The following is a 14500-nucleotide window of genomic DNA, read 5'->3' on the forward strand; positions in this document are numbered from 1 at the left end:
GGATTTAGAAAAGGGAGGGGAACCAGAGATCAATTTGCAATATCTGCTGGATCATCAAAAAAGCAAGAGAGTTCCAGAAACACATCTATTTCTGCTTTATTGACTATGCCAAAGCCTTTGACTGTGTGGATCACAACAAACTGTGGAAAATTCTGAAAGAGATGGGAATACTAGACCACTGACCTGCCTCCTGAGAAATCTGTATGCAGGTCAGTAAGCAACTGTTAGAACTGGTCATGGAACAACAGACTGGTTCCAAATAGGAAAAGGAGTACGTGAAGTCTGTATATTGTCACCCTGCTTATTTAACTTATATGGAGAGTACGTCACGAGAAATACTGGGCTGGATGAAACACAAGCTGGAATCAGGATTGCCGGAAGAAATACCAATAACCTCAGATATGCAGATGACACCACCCTTATGGCAGAAAGTGAAGAAGAACGAAAGAGCCTCTTGATGAAAGTGAAAGAAGAGAGTGAAAAAGTTGGCTTAAAGCTCAATGTTCAGAAAACTAAGATCATGGCATCTCGTCCCATCACTTCATGGGAAATAGGTGGGGAAACAGTGGAAACAGTGTCAGACTTTATTTTTGGGGGGCTCCAAAATCACTGCAGATGGTGATTGCAGCCATGAAATTAAAAGACGCTTACTCCTTGGAAGGAAAGTTATGACCAACCTAGATAGCATATTGAAAAGCGGAGACATTACTTTGCCAACAAAGGTCTGTCTAGTCAAGGCTATGGTTTTTCCCGTGGTCATGTATGGACGTGAGAGTTGGACTGTGAAGAAAGCTGAGTGACAAAGAATTGATTCTTTCTAACTCTGGTGTTGGAGAAGACTTTTGCAAGTCCCTTGGACTGCAAGGAGATCCAACCAGTCCATCAAAAAGGAGATCAGTCCTGCGTGTTCATTGAAAGGACTGATGTTGAAGCTGAAACACCAATACTTTTGCCAGCTGATGTAAAGAGCTGACTCATTTGAAAAGACCCTGATGCTGGGAAAGATTGAAGGCAGGAGGAGAAGGGGACGACAGAGGATGAGATGATTGGATGGCATCACCAACTAGTGGACATGGGTTTGGGTAGATTGTGGGAGTTGGTGATGGACAGGGATGCCTGGTGTGCTGCAGTTCATGGCGTCGCAAAGAGTCAGACATGACTGAGCAACTAAACTGAACTGAACTTTAACTGTATAAATTCTATGGTTCTGAAAACTGAGATGATCCAAAATCAAGACTTTATGGATTAGAAGTGATAAACATAGTATAAACTAGAGTGCAGCTAAAGGTCACTTATGGGGAAAACTATAATCCAGAAATCACCCCTTCAGCAGATCATGCAGGCACTACTCTGTGTAGCCCCCCGCCATATGAAAATTCCAAGTACCATTTGACAATACTTGTACTAAATGCATAGTGCAAATATAACAGCACATTCAAATTTTTATTACTTCAGCTGTAATTTGTATTCTCTATCTGCTCATAAAATTTAACATGCTAAAGACAGGAATTTCCATTTGTTCTTGATTTTCATTTGAAACTAAATATGATGACATTTCCATTTCCTCTCTATTATTACACAAACCTGAAGCAAAGAAACGGAATTACCAAGCCTTGTTTTACAGGAAAAATTATCTCCACATTAATTAAATTAGTTGAGCATAATATGGCATCTTCTAATATTTGAAGGAAATGGAACAGTCAAATGACAAATAAATGCATTAAAGTATTTTAATCAATTAAGATTCAGTATAAAATCATTTGGTGTAATTGAGCACACTACAGAACAGTCTGTATAAATTATGCTTTTAAAGAAAAAAAAACATGTTAATTTATTCAAATCAGGGCTTGACTAATTTTACAAATTGTAAAAGAAAATTTAAGTGATACTGAGTCTCCTCCTCTTCTCATGAAACAATCTGAATTTGAATGAAAATATCAAATCAATACCTTTTTTTGAAGTGAAATGGTTTGGCATCCATCTTTCATAGTAACACATCTCTTTTACTGTTTGATCACATTTATATTTGCTAAGACTTGCTTTCATTAAGAGTTTGCTTCACCAAGTACTGAGTTGTCTCCAGGAGCAGGGACTGTTCTGGGCTTGCCTTCCCCAGGCTGGCTCCAGAGAACAGGAAGAACTTAGCAATTGAACCTCAATCTTAAAAGGCTGGTTATATGACATGCCTTGATAACTATAGAGAATCATCGGAGTCAGAGGGGCACTGAACCCATGAGGATTGTTTTAATCCAACAACAAATTGTGTATTAAGCACACAGTATGTGCAAAGTACTATACTCTGAAACATATGAAGATGTTTATGGTAGAGTTCCTGAACAAAGCTCTCTGAAGTGGAAAGCTGTTACATTATCTGCTGCAAAATTTAGTCTCCCATTTCTGTCTTTCATTTGTCTATCCTTCCTTGCCCCCACCCTTTCATCTTTCTATCCTTTTATCCTTCTATCCTTTTATCCACTCCTCCCCTCCTCCTGCCTCCTCTGTCTCTCATAATGATGTTTCTTGCAGATTCTCCATAGACAACAATTACAGTTGATGGACCCAATCTACTTGTTATTCACAATGATGTGAAAAGAGATTTCTTGTGATTGAGTGTACATTTAAGATGCACTTTCACAGATTCCTTTCAGTTCAGTTGAGTTCAGTCACTCGGTTGGGTCCGATTCCTTGCAACCCCATGGACTGTAGTACACCAGCCTTCCCTGTCCACCACCAACTCCCAGAGCTTGCTCAAATTCATGTCCATTGAGTCAGTGATGCCATCCAACCATTTCATCCTGTGTTATCCCCTTTTCCTCCTGCCTTCAATCTTTCTCAGCATCAGGGCCTTTTCCAATGAGTCAGTTCTTTGCATCAGGTGGCAAAAGTATTGCAGTTTCAGCTTCAACATCAGTCCTTCCAATGAATATTCAGGACTGATTTCCTTGAGGATGGACTGGCTAGATCGCCTTGCAGTCCAAGGGACTCTCAAGAGTCTTCTCCAACACCACAGTTCAAAAGCATCAATTCTTCAGCACTCAGCTTTCTTTATAGCCCAACTCTCACATCCATACACGACCACTGGAAAAACCATAGCTTTGACTAGATGGACCTTTGTTGGCAAAGTAATATTTCTGCTTTTTAATATGCTGTCTAGGTTATTCATAGCTTTTCTTCCAAGGAGCAAGCATCCTTGAATTTCATGGCTGCAGTCACCATCTGCAGTGATTTTGGAGCCCAAGAAAATAAAGTCTACCACTGTTTCCACTGTTTCCCCATCTATTTGCCATGAACTGATGGATGTGAGTCTGAGTAAACTCCGGGAGTTGGTGATAGACAGGGAGGCCTGGCGTGCTGCGATTCATGGGGTCACAAAGAGTCGGACACGACTGAGCGACTGAACTGAACTGAACTGATGGGACCGGATGCCATGATCTTAGTTTTTTTGAATGTTGACTTTTAAGCCAACTTTTTCACTCTCCTCTTTTACTTTCATCAAGAGGTTCTTTAGTTCCTCTTCATTTTCTGCCATAAGGGTGGTGTCATCTGCGTATCTGAGGTTATCACTATTTTTCAGGGCAATCTTGATTCCAGCTTGTGCTTCATCCAGCCCAGTGTTTCTCTTAATGTACTCTGCATATAAGTTAAATAAGTATGGTGACAATATACAGCCTTGATGGACTCCTTTCCCAATTTGGAACCAGTCAGTTGTTCCATGCCTGGTTCTAACTGTTGCTTCTTGACCTGCATACAGATTTCTCAGGAGGCAGGTCAGGTGGCCTGGTATTCCCATCTCTTGAAGAATTTTCCACAGTTTGTTGTGATCCACACAGTCAAAGGCTTTGGCACAGTCAATAAAACAGAAGTAGATGTTTTTCTGGAAATCTCTTGCTTTTCTATGATCCAGTATATGTTGGGAAATTGATCTCTGTTTCCTCTCCCTTTTCTAAATCCACCTTGACCATCTGGAATTTCATGGTTCATGTACTGTTGAAGTCTGACTTGGAGAATTTTGAGCATTTTGAGCATTATTTTGCTAGCGAGTGAGAAGAGTGCAATTGTGTGGTAGTTTCAACATTCCTTGGCATTGCCTTTCTTTGGGATTGGAATGGAAACTGACCTTTTCCAATCCTGTGGCCACTGTTGAGTTTTCCAAATGTGCTGGCATATTGAGTGCAGCACTTTCACAGCATCGTCTTTTAGGATTTGAAATAGCTCAACTGGAATTCCGTCACCTCCACTAGCTTTGTAGTGAGGCTTCCCAAGGCCCACTTGACTTCACATTCGAGAATGTCTGGCTCTAAGTGAGTGATCACACCATTGTTATTATCTGGGTCATGAAGATCTTTTTTGTATAGCTCTTCTGTTTATTCTTGCCACCTCTTCTTAATATCTTCTGCTTCTGTTAGGTCCATACCATTTCTGTCCTTTATTGAGCCCATCTCTGCATGAAATGTTCCCTTGGTATCTCTAATTTTCTTGAAGAAATCTCTAATCTTTCCCATTCTAGTGTTTTCCTCTATTTCTTGCATTTATCACTGCAGAAGGCTTTCTTATCTCTCCTTGCTATTCTTTGGAACTCTGCATTCAGATGGATTTATCTTTCCTTTTCTCCTTTACCTTTCACTTATCTTTTTTTCTCACCTACTTGAAAGGCTTCCTCAGACAACCATTTTGCCTTTTTTGCATTTTCTTTTCTTGGGGATGGTCTTGATCACTGCATCCTGTACAATGTCACAAACCTCTGTCCATAGTTCTTCAAGCACTCTGTCTATCAAATCTAGTCCCTTGAATCTATTTTTCACTTCCAGTGTATAATTGTAAGGGGTTTGATTTAGGTCATACCTGAATGGTCTAGTGGTTTCCCCTACTTTCTTCAATTAAGTCTGAGTTTTGCAATAAGGATTTGATGATCTGATCCACAGGCAGCTCCTGGTCTTGTTTTTGCTGACAGATTCCTTTACTAACACATTTATATTTGACATGTCTATAGTCCTTGAAGGGGTTTCCCTGATGGTGCAGCAGTAAAGAACCCACCTGCCAATGCAGGAGATGCAAGCGACACAGGTTTGATCTCTGAGTCAGGAAGTTTCTCTCCAAGAGGTAATGGCAACCCACTGCAGTATTCTTGCTTGCAAAATTCCACAGACAAAGGAACCTGGCAGGTTACAGTCCATGGGGTAGCAAAGAGTCAGATACGACTGAGCAAGTAAGCACAGCAGTAAGCAAGTAAGCATAGCCCTTGAAACAAAATATACATAGTAAAAATATGAGATAATATTGTTAGCATATAAGTGTATAATCCAGATGGTCCATATGTTCCCCCAAAATCAGTATTTAAAAAATCGAAATCCATAGGAAAATACGATTGGAGGAAACATGAATTGATACTTCTGCATGAAGAGCCAAGATTGAAGAATGTAGAAGACCTGGGCCACGGATAGCCTGACACTGGTGATGAGTACAATACTGTTTTGTGCTGTACAAAGTCCAAATTGAATTGTGAACTTGATTCTGAGCAAGGTAATTGTGTGCTTATAAAATGATGAACGCATTGTGAAATCTAGATTTTGGCTTATGTCACATAAGGCTTATAGATATAAATCTAAGTACTTTATTCACTCTCTATTGTTCAGTAATTTAAAAACCAAACTCTCAGATAAAATGGTATTACTTTCAGTTTTTAAAAATATTAGTATGACCGTCGTTTTCCCATGTCCTCCATTAAAAAAATGTTACTAGTAAAATAGAAGTGTGCCTTCTGATTTGCATGTGTGTGTGTGTGTGTGCTCAGCCATGTCCAGCTTTATGCAACCCCAAAGACTGTAGCCCACTAGGCTCCTCTGTCCATGGAATTATCCAGGCAAGGATACTGGAGTGGGTTGTCATTTCCTATTTCAGGGCATCTTCCTGAACTAGAGTCAAACCAGCATCTCCTATGTCTCCTGAATTGGTAGGTAGATTCTTTACCACTAGTGCCTCCTGAAAGTCCACCTTCTCATATACCTTAGGGTTTTTGGTATATTTTAGGAATATTCTGGCTTCTCTCTATCTTTCTTTTCATGTGTGTGTGTGAAGAGAAATGTCTATCAGCCACTTGACAGTGTACATGACATTTTTCTACCTGGTAGAAAAAGCCAAATGCATTTCTTAATGTGATGTCTGTTATCCCTAGAAGTCCATGAATGCAATTGAAAAAAGAATAAAACAGTGAAGCAACAAGACAAAATATTAAGAGGACCAGAAGAAATATGAAATAATCTAGGTGGCCACAAAAATTGTTACAAGCACACAATAAAGGAAAGCTTGGTTGATAATAAATGTAGATTGAAAGACATGATAATTAGGGAGACAGTGTCTGGGTGTGGCAATATGCTGGCTATGGCAGATTACCCTGGCTCTTATAGCTAAATGGGAAAGCTGTTAACATAATGAAATAGTTACCACCAGATGTATCTATTATAAAAATAAAATATTATGAGTATTATAATAGAAATTTTAAAATAAATAACAATCATATTTGGGGAGGATTACCTAAAATTCAATTCATTGATTTACATACAGATATTAGTGATGCTCACTAGGTCTCTAATTTATTAGTTTCATCTTTGATTATTGACATTTCTTGATGGAATAAGTACCTTAGATTATGAAGCTGTCATATTTTTTCCCCAAACATTCTTTTATTTTCTTTATAAGACTGCCTAAGTACTTGGCAGTCACATGGCTTTTCTTAGTAAACCCCAAGGCTTCCATGAACATTTTTAGAGCTTACAACCAAAGAAGTAGTTATGGAATTTCAGATATTAAAACTTTTTTCACAGCCAGAAATTTCTTTGATGTTTGGGTTACTGAACACAAATTTCCTGGATAATTTGTATTCTAGTTATGTCCAACCTAGATAGCATATTCAAAAGCAGAGACATTACTTTGCCAACAAAGGTCCGGCTAGTCAAGGCTATGGTTTTTCCTGCGGTCATATATGGATGTGAGAGTTGGACTGTGAAGAAGGCTGAGCGCCGAAGAATTGATGCTTTTGAACTGTGGTGTTGGAGAAGACTCTTGAGAGTCCCTTTGACTGCAAGGAGATCAGTCCTGGGTGTTCTTTGGAAGGAATGATGCTAAAGCTGAAACTCCAGTACTTTGGCCACCTCATGCAAAGAGTTGACTCATTGGAAAAGATCCTGATGCTGGGAGGGATTGCGGGCAGGAGGAGAAGGGGACGACAGAGGATGAGATGGCTGGATGGCATCACTGACTCGATGGACGTGAGTCTGAGTGAACTCCAGGAGTTGGTGATGGACAGGGACGCCTGGCGTGCTGTGAATCATGGGGTCACAAAGAGTCGGACATGACAGCGACTGAACTGAACTGAACTGAAAAGACCTATATAGTCCACTTCTGTTCCTAAGAGTATTTGTCATATTTCTTTTCAATAAACACTCTGATTCCATCTTGAACAACTTCTCCATAAGAATCTTTTTTTCTTTATATATTGTAAACTATAAAAAAGGCACTGGTTAGGACATCAACTTTCACACCTTCACATTTTCTTCTCTTTAAGAAGTTGTATATTGTACCGCTGATAGTGTCAGGGTGAGTGTGGTTGGAGTGGGTTGCTGCTTCCCCTTCCCCTCTGCTCAGGGCTTTCTCTTGCTAAAGAAGAGGACACCTTTGCCTTTCTGGTGCTCCAGGGCCTCTGGTTAAAGGCTCAGACAACCCACCTTCCCTCCATAGACACACAGTGGGCTGATGCTTTTTTTGCTATCAAACAATTCATTCTCTTTGTAGAACATAATAATTATAGTCGCTGAATGCTCCAACTGGATATGTGTTCCTAGACTAGCTTGGTGTTAATGTTATTTCAAAACAATGATTTAGTTGTTCAGTATGTGCTCCTTGCACATATTATTTTCCAAAGGTATTTATTTTCTGTTTTAAAACTTGCCTTGGTTATAAAGAAAATTGATTTTTAATAGTTCTACAGACAGGCAGACCCAGGAACACTGACTTCTAAGTCAGGAATGGAGAAAGCCAAGAAACAACATAATTTGTTCTGTAGAATTCCTTAATGAGTCATGAATTTGTGGGAACAGTTCTCTCTTGAAGTAACGCTGAGGGCAGGAATGAAAACAGGAAGACGAGTTGAAAAAAAAAGACATGAGAACCTCCCAATATCATTTCCTATTCTCCACGCCAAGCAAATGTCCTTTATTCACCCTTGCAGGACACCAGGTACAGCTGACGGTGGGTGTGCCATAGGGAAAATGGAAGCTTACGTGAAAGATTAACCACTAGATCTTAAGACAACCTCCCCTGCCCCAGCCACATTTCTGCCTGGGCTCCTGGAACTCTGGCATCTGGACTTTATACCCTTCTAGAAGGAAAGTAGGAGATTCTGATTAGCCAGGAGCTTTGCCAAGAAATGGCCCCACCTGTTCACCTACTTACTGTAGCAAGAAATTGGTCTTCTAACCTAAGGAAAATTTCTATTACAAGAGATACCCAAACAAGCAAGAAGCAAACATGACAACTATGCTGGGAGGGGGAAACATCAAAAAGTTTGTCAGTGGTATCTCCAGAGTGATATGGAATTCATGAAACAGAAACAGGATGCTACAGAAAAGAATGAGAAAGACTCTCAGCAATTAAAAATACCACAGCTCAGTAAAGAATTTATAATGTTGAAGAAATTTTCTAGAGTATCCTAAAAACTAACAGGTTTAAACAGCAAGACACAGATGAAAACAGAAGAAAAAGGCTACGAAGATTAGATAACACATACTAATAGTTCAATGTATAAATAACAAATTTCAGAATGAGAAAACAAAGAGGATAAATGAAATAAATTATCAAATAAGTAACTCAGGAAAATTTCCCATAATTGAAGTTCATGCTTTCTAGTTCAAAAGGACCCACACAACAGATGAAAATACACCCAAACCAAGGCACGTAATTTGAAATTTCACAAAAAACTTATGTTTCCAAGAGAAAAAGTTACATGCGAGAGATGAAAAAATCAGAATGGTTTTGGTCTTCACAAGAGCATGGGAAACTAAAATATAGACTGAGACCTTCACAGTTCTGAGAAGTATTTCCAGCTTAGAAGTTTGAGGGTAGAATAAATACAGTATCAAATATACTGGATCTCAAAAAACCTAGCTCCCATCACTCTTTCTTAGGAAGCAGTTAGAGAAAGTGTGTCAAGAAAATGAGGAAGAAAAACCGAGACATGGAATCTAGGAAATAAAGAATCAACTCAAAAGAGAGGAAAGTGAATCTTCAGGATGATTGAGAAGGGAGATTCCAGGAATTAGCTGTAAACCTGGCAAAAAGAGCTACCAGTCCAAATCAGAACAGGTCAGAAGACTCTAGGCAAGACGTCTCCAAAACAGATAATATTGATAGAGTTACTAATATGTCTTAAAATATCATAAGGTTTATTTAGACAGATGCAGAGAGTTTGGGGGTGAGTTAATGATAAATACATAGCAAACTAAAAAAGAAAGATAGCTGTTAATTCTAAGAAGAAAAAGTTGTGAAAGAAAAGAAAAAGTACTCATAGCATACTCTATGGCTTAACTTCATAATACAAGCCTTAGATATTGATTCAACAAAATATGACGCAATTATATTGGGCGGATGGAGTAGAGGGAAGGAGATTATGTGAGCTTGAGGCAGGGAATGGTAGGGGTAACATCTATGATCTTCATTCTCCATAGTCCTGGACAAGTGGATAATGTTTACAACTAAAACGATAAAGAAATTGCACAATAAATGTGTATTTTATAAATAAGGAAACAGCCAAAGGTTAAAATGTCACCTTTGGGAAATCTAGAATTGATTGTTTTTCATCTCCAAGTCTTTTATAAATATTTGACTCTTTAAACAAGGTGTGTGTAACTTTGATAAGGATTAAAAGCTAAATTCTAAAAAGCATCATGGCTTTTGTCCAAGTTTTTGTATTTTAATATTCTGGTTCTCAGGTATACTGGATCTGAGTAACCTGTGAATCTGAACTTTGTAAATAAAAGTTGTCTTGATTTACTCAAAATTCCACTGTAGAATATTAAATAATCTGTGGGATTTATGGACATGAAAGGTTAGCTTCTTGCCTAATTCTTCAGTGAACTATGAGTATTTAATTAAGGAAAATATTGAAGAGCTGAGTTTTTTTTTTTTTTTAATATCTGTCCTTAATCTACCAGCCAGTATCAAAACACGAATATATATAAATATATAAATGTCCTTGCACTTTATCTGTAAAAGACTCTGTTCTAAGAGTTTGAGGTGAGGCAGTTTTCTTTTTCCTTTTGTTCTCCCTAGTCAATTGATCCATTCTTCCTTTAACTGTACATGGAAGGGCCAGGATGCTGCACAGTTTCAAGGGGCCTGCGTCACATTGCCCACCAGGCTCCTCCATCCGTGAGATTTTCCAGGCAAGGGTACTGGAGTGGGTTGCCATTTCCTTCTCCAGGGGATCTTCCTGACCGAAGGAATGAACCCAGGTCTCCAGCATTGTAGGCAGACGCTTTACCATCTGAGCCACCAGGGAAGCATGCATCACATTAGACACATGTTAATGACACCCCTTGTGGGGCACCAAGTCAAGGAGAAACAAATGGTGGTTATGAAATGAGAGTGACTTTTGACCTCTTGAGAGCAAAGTGTAAGGGCAGAGACCAGCGTGGAATACAAATTCTACAATAGAGAGCTCAAGAAAATTCTACTTCACTCGTTTCAAATCCTAGACCTAACTTATTTGTGCCCTAGTGAATGACTTCAGAGTTTTGGTGCTCAGAGATTTTCTAGGTGTATGTCTCAGCAGCATTGAGAGAGAAGAAAGGGAAGGAGGGAGGGGAAAAAGGAAGGAAGAAAACAAGAAGACATAGACCCTCTGCACACATGACATCACTGAATTCTAAAGGTGGAATGAAATGTTTTAATGAAATCAACTTGCTGATCTTTGCTTCCTCTCCCTCCTGTCCTCCTCCCTTCCCCTTTCTCCTGGAGTCTAGCCCTGGCAACTCAGACGATGATGAAGTCATAGGCTCCAAAATATGGCCATGGTATGAAGGCAGCAGCACAAATTTTTAGACAGCATTTCAGCACCACACTGCAGGGCCGAGAAAGGAACCTTGTGTAATGTGAGCAGCTATGAGCTTGTGCTATTTTATTAATCCAGGGTGTCTATCTCTGGGGGTTGCATTACCTGTGGGTGTGTGTGTCTTTTGCAGTCTCCTGTTTTATACGACAGTCATCAAGAAGGCTTCCTTTTCTCAGACAAGCCAAAAGGAGAGTGGAGATAGCTCAGTATTAACCCTAACTCTGGGGTTCTCACCTTTGAGCAAGGTCTTTGACATTAAAAGCAAAGCAAGACTGAAACGACCTCTGACATCCCCTGCTTCTAGATTCGGCTTCTGTGTGTGTCAGTCTCTTGCTCCTTCTCACCTCATTAAGTCGCCAAACCTTGCTACCTGCAAGGAAAGATTGATGGAGTGATAATGGGGTGTCTCTCCTCACACAGCAGCCAGTGCTCTTCCACTTGCTTATTAAAGGAGGCTGGCTTTTCCTCCAGGGGGACCCACATTCTGGAGCTCCTCCCTGTTAACAGACCATTCTTCAAAACTCTTCAACTCCTTGCCAGATCCCTCAAAGGAAAAATAACTTCTTGGGCCACAACATGGAGGTATTTAATGTCTCTACTTCAAAACCTTGTAAACACGCCAAGCAGCAGTGCAAAAGCTGAGAAGTAGGTGAGAAGAAAATTCTTCTCTGTGTGTAGAATCTGGTTTGCGTTTCCCAGAATGTCCATCCTGTGTTCAGATTGGATGTTTCCTTCAGAACCCAGACCAAAGGGCTGTTCCTCCTTCATGGAGCCTTTCCTCTGATTATCCCACTTTACCTTCCAGGCAGGAGTATTGGTAGTCTGTGAACTCAATAAAAATGGCTTTGAGGGACTTCCCTGGTAGTCTGGTGGCTAAGACTCTGCACTCCCACTGTAGGGGGCCCAGGTTTGATCCCCAATCAAGGAACTATTAATAGATTCCACTTGCAACTAAGGCTTGGTGCGGCCAAATAAACAGATAAATATAAAAATACAAAACTTTTTTTAAAAGGAGTTTTAAAAAATGACTTTGAGTTTCTCTTCTGGATAACTGCATAACTTTTAACTATTAGAAAACATATTATCTCCCCTTCTAAACTGTGTCTTGACAAAAACAGGAAACTCATTTAATCTCCCTACTATCCAGACATAGTAAATTAGTAATAACAGTGACCACAGCTAAACCATTTTTGCCATATACACACTGTGTCTAACCCTCACAACAACCCTGAGAGGCTATTAAGTCTGTTTTGCAGAAGAAGAAACTAAGTCTCGAGGGGTTAAGTGGTTTGCCCAGGATCACACTGTCAGGAAGTAGCCAGCATCTCACTGAACTTATCATTTCAACCAGAATCTGTCTTCTTCATCCTCTGCTACAAGTTAGAAGGAAAGAAATGAAGGAAGGAAAGAGGGAGAAAGGAAAGGAAGAACATAAAGTTAAAAATATCAGAATTTTGCCCATTGGAATAGTACTTCACAGACTCCCGGAGGAGTAAGAGATTGAAGAAAACTTAACACAGCCCATCCTCTCCTTTACACACAGAGAATAACTGAGACCAGAGAGGTTAAGATCCCTAGTCAAGGTTGCACAGCCTGTGACACAGTGAAGACTAAGGCAGACCTTAAGGACCCTGACTCCAGTTCCCAAGTTGCTCTTTCTGTAAGATGTAAATTTTGAAGCCAGAACTAAAACATTAAGATGTTTAAAAGAGGACAGAATTCATAGATATATAAGCTTGTTTGCTTATTTAAACTTTTGCTTATTAAAATCCTCTGGCTACTAAGAAGCAAGAGTTTTAATTGCTATAAGTTTTCTTGAGTAATTTTTTCATCTCCAATATAATATCTAAAATATACAAAATAGCATAATTTTATTTTGTTGTTTCACCAAAAAGGAAATATGCTTTTTAAATGTCATTTGTTACTTAGCAGTCATAACAGTGCAAATAGTGAATGCTTCACCTACTAAATGCATACTTCTGGACAGCACAAAGGCAGCAAAGTTTAGAATACGATCAAGCCAGTGAGATGTGAGTATTAAAAATCTCTCTCTATATAGGGCAAAGTTCAGGACCGTGTCATTCCACCCAATTAGCTGATACATACTTAAGGAAAAATGTGTTTAGCAAGCGTCATCAGTTGAGCAAATCCTAGATGACTCCGAAATCTAAAAAGCAGCTCTGTGTACTTTCACAGTGTCGTGTCAACACCCCCACCCAACCTTCTCTCAGAATCTCAACACTGTCTCCTTCAGGAAGCTTTCCTCTTCTTCCTGAATTCTTTCCATCCTCCCCCAAAGGGAAATGCATCCTGGCAGGAATCTGGGACATCTAAGATCCTAGGAATAAGGGAAAGGAGGTTGCCTCTGAGAGAGAACTATAAAATCAGCAGCAACAGATGAGAACAGGAATTTTCAGAGTTACTTTAGATAAATGAACTGAAAACGGACAAGAGCAGCCTAATGGAAAGAATTACCATTATCGAAAGAAAGAAAGTGTCTTTCTGAATAGGATGTCCAGCTACAGAAGTTAGAAAAGGGAAGGAGGTAAACAGTGCCCATAAAAGTACTGCCCAGAGGAGAAGGTACCCAGATGGAGGTCTTGATCCTCCAATACCAGGTGCATCGAACTGTGGACGTGAGTACAGCAGGTGCCCACAGTTGCGTCTTTCAACTCTTTGTTCTGATTCCACACACAAAGCCATTTTGTCATAATAATGTGGTTTCTAAGGGAAGATACAGCACTGGCCGGGAGAGGCAAGTATTCAGGCTTCTTGTCAATGTGCTTTAACCTCCCTCTAAAGGAAGAAATCAGAATTCTAGCTTACCCTCGGACTTCTTGGTCTTTTAGGAACATGAGTCAGTATCCCCAGAGTTCATTACTGCTTCAACAGTGACAAGAACTGTTTTTAGAATTTGGATAATTGATGGTCAGGCCCTGGACTATGTGAAATTTACAAAGATCAGGCCACCTTTTGTCAGTCTGTCAGTCAAATTTTCCCGACCTCAATATACCTTCTTTTAAATTTCAGTTAGAATTAATTGATTTCGTCTCTTACCCACTGGATAGACATTCATTTCTCTCTGTCCCTTAGGGCATATCTTATGCCTAATATTATATTTACTTTTACTGTAAGACAGTATATCTCATTGAGAGAAGGTATTGTTTTGTTTATTCAATTGCTGTTTTCAGTGTCAGTATAGAAAGGAGTAAGATATAGAGGATTCTATATACTCAAGTAGGGGTAACAGACAGAAAAACAAGTTATACATATGGCAAAGCAATAATAAAAGTATGTATAAAGAACTCATTTGTTCTTTAGAGATGCAACAAGAGGGAGAGATGAACAATGCTGGAAAGCCTCCCTGGAGGAGGTGATGTCTGAATTGGATTGTGG

The 14500-nt window shown here is 39.5% G+C and overlaps 2 protein-coding genes and 1 long non-coding RNA gene across 11 annotated transcripts in view; 1 reads left to right on the forward strand and 2 right to left on the reverse strand.

The window, feature by feature from the left end:
* Positions 1-14500, forward strand: part of LOC133249993 (uncharacterized) — a 350474-nt gene that overhangs the window by 219534 nt on the left and 116440 nt on the right. The window contains exon 5 of one of the 8 annotated variants that reach the window (XR_009737195.1): positions 5356-5749. The exons of the other annotated variants lie outside the window; for them this stretch is intronic. This is a non-coding gene — a long non-coding RNA (uncharacterized LOC133249993). Of the gene's footprint in view, positions 1-5355; positions 5750-14500 lie in introns of those variants that run through there. 8 annotated transcript variants of the gene reach the window in all.
* The window catches only part of MYOZ2 (myozenin 2), a 385146-nt gene that overhangs the window by 195458 nt on the left and 175188 nt on the right, over positions 1-14500 (reverse strand). The window lies entirely within an intron of this gene.
* SYNPO2 (synaptopodin 2) overlaps positions 1-14500 on the reverse strand; it is a 204923-nt gene that overhangs the window by 62699 nt on the left and 127724 nt on the right. The gene's annotated exons all lie outside the window — the stretch shown is intronic.

This window comes from Bos javanicus, chromosome 6, assembly GCF_032452875.1.
Source record: "Bos javanicus breed banteng chromosome 6, ARS-OSU_banteng_1.0, whole genome shotgun sequence".
Taxonomy (NCBI): Eukaryota; Metazoa; Chordata; class Mammalia; order Artiodactyla; family Bovidae; genus Bos; species Bos javanicus.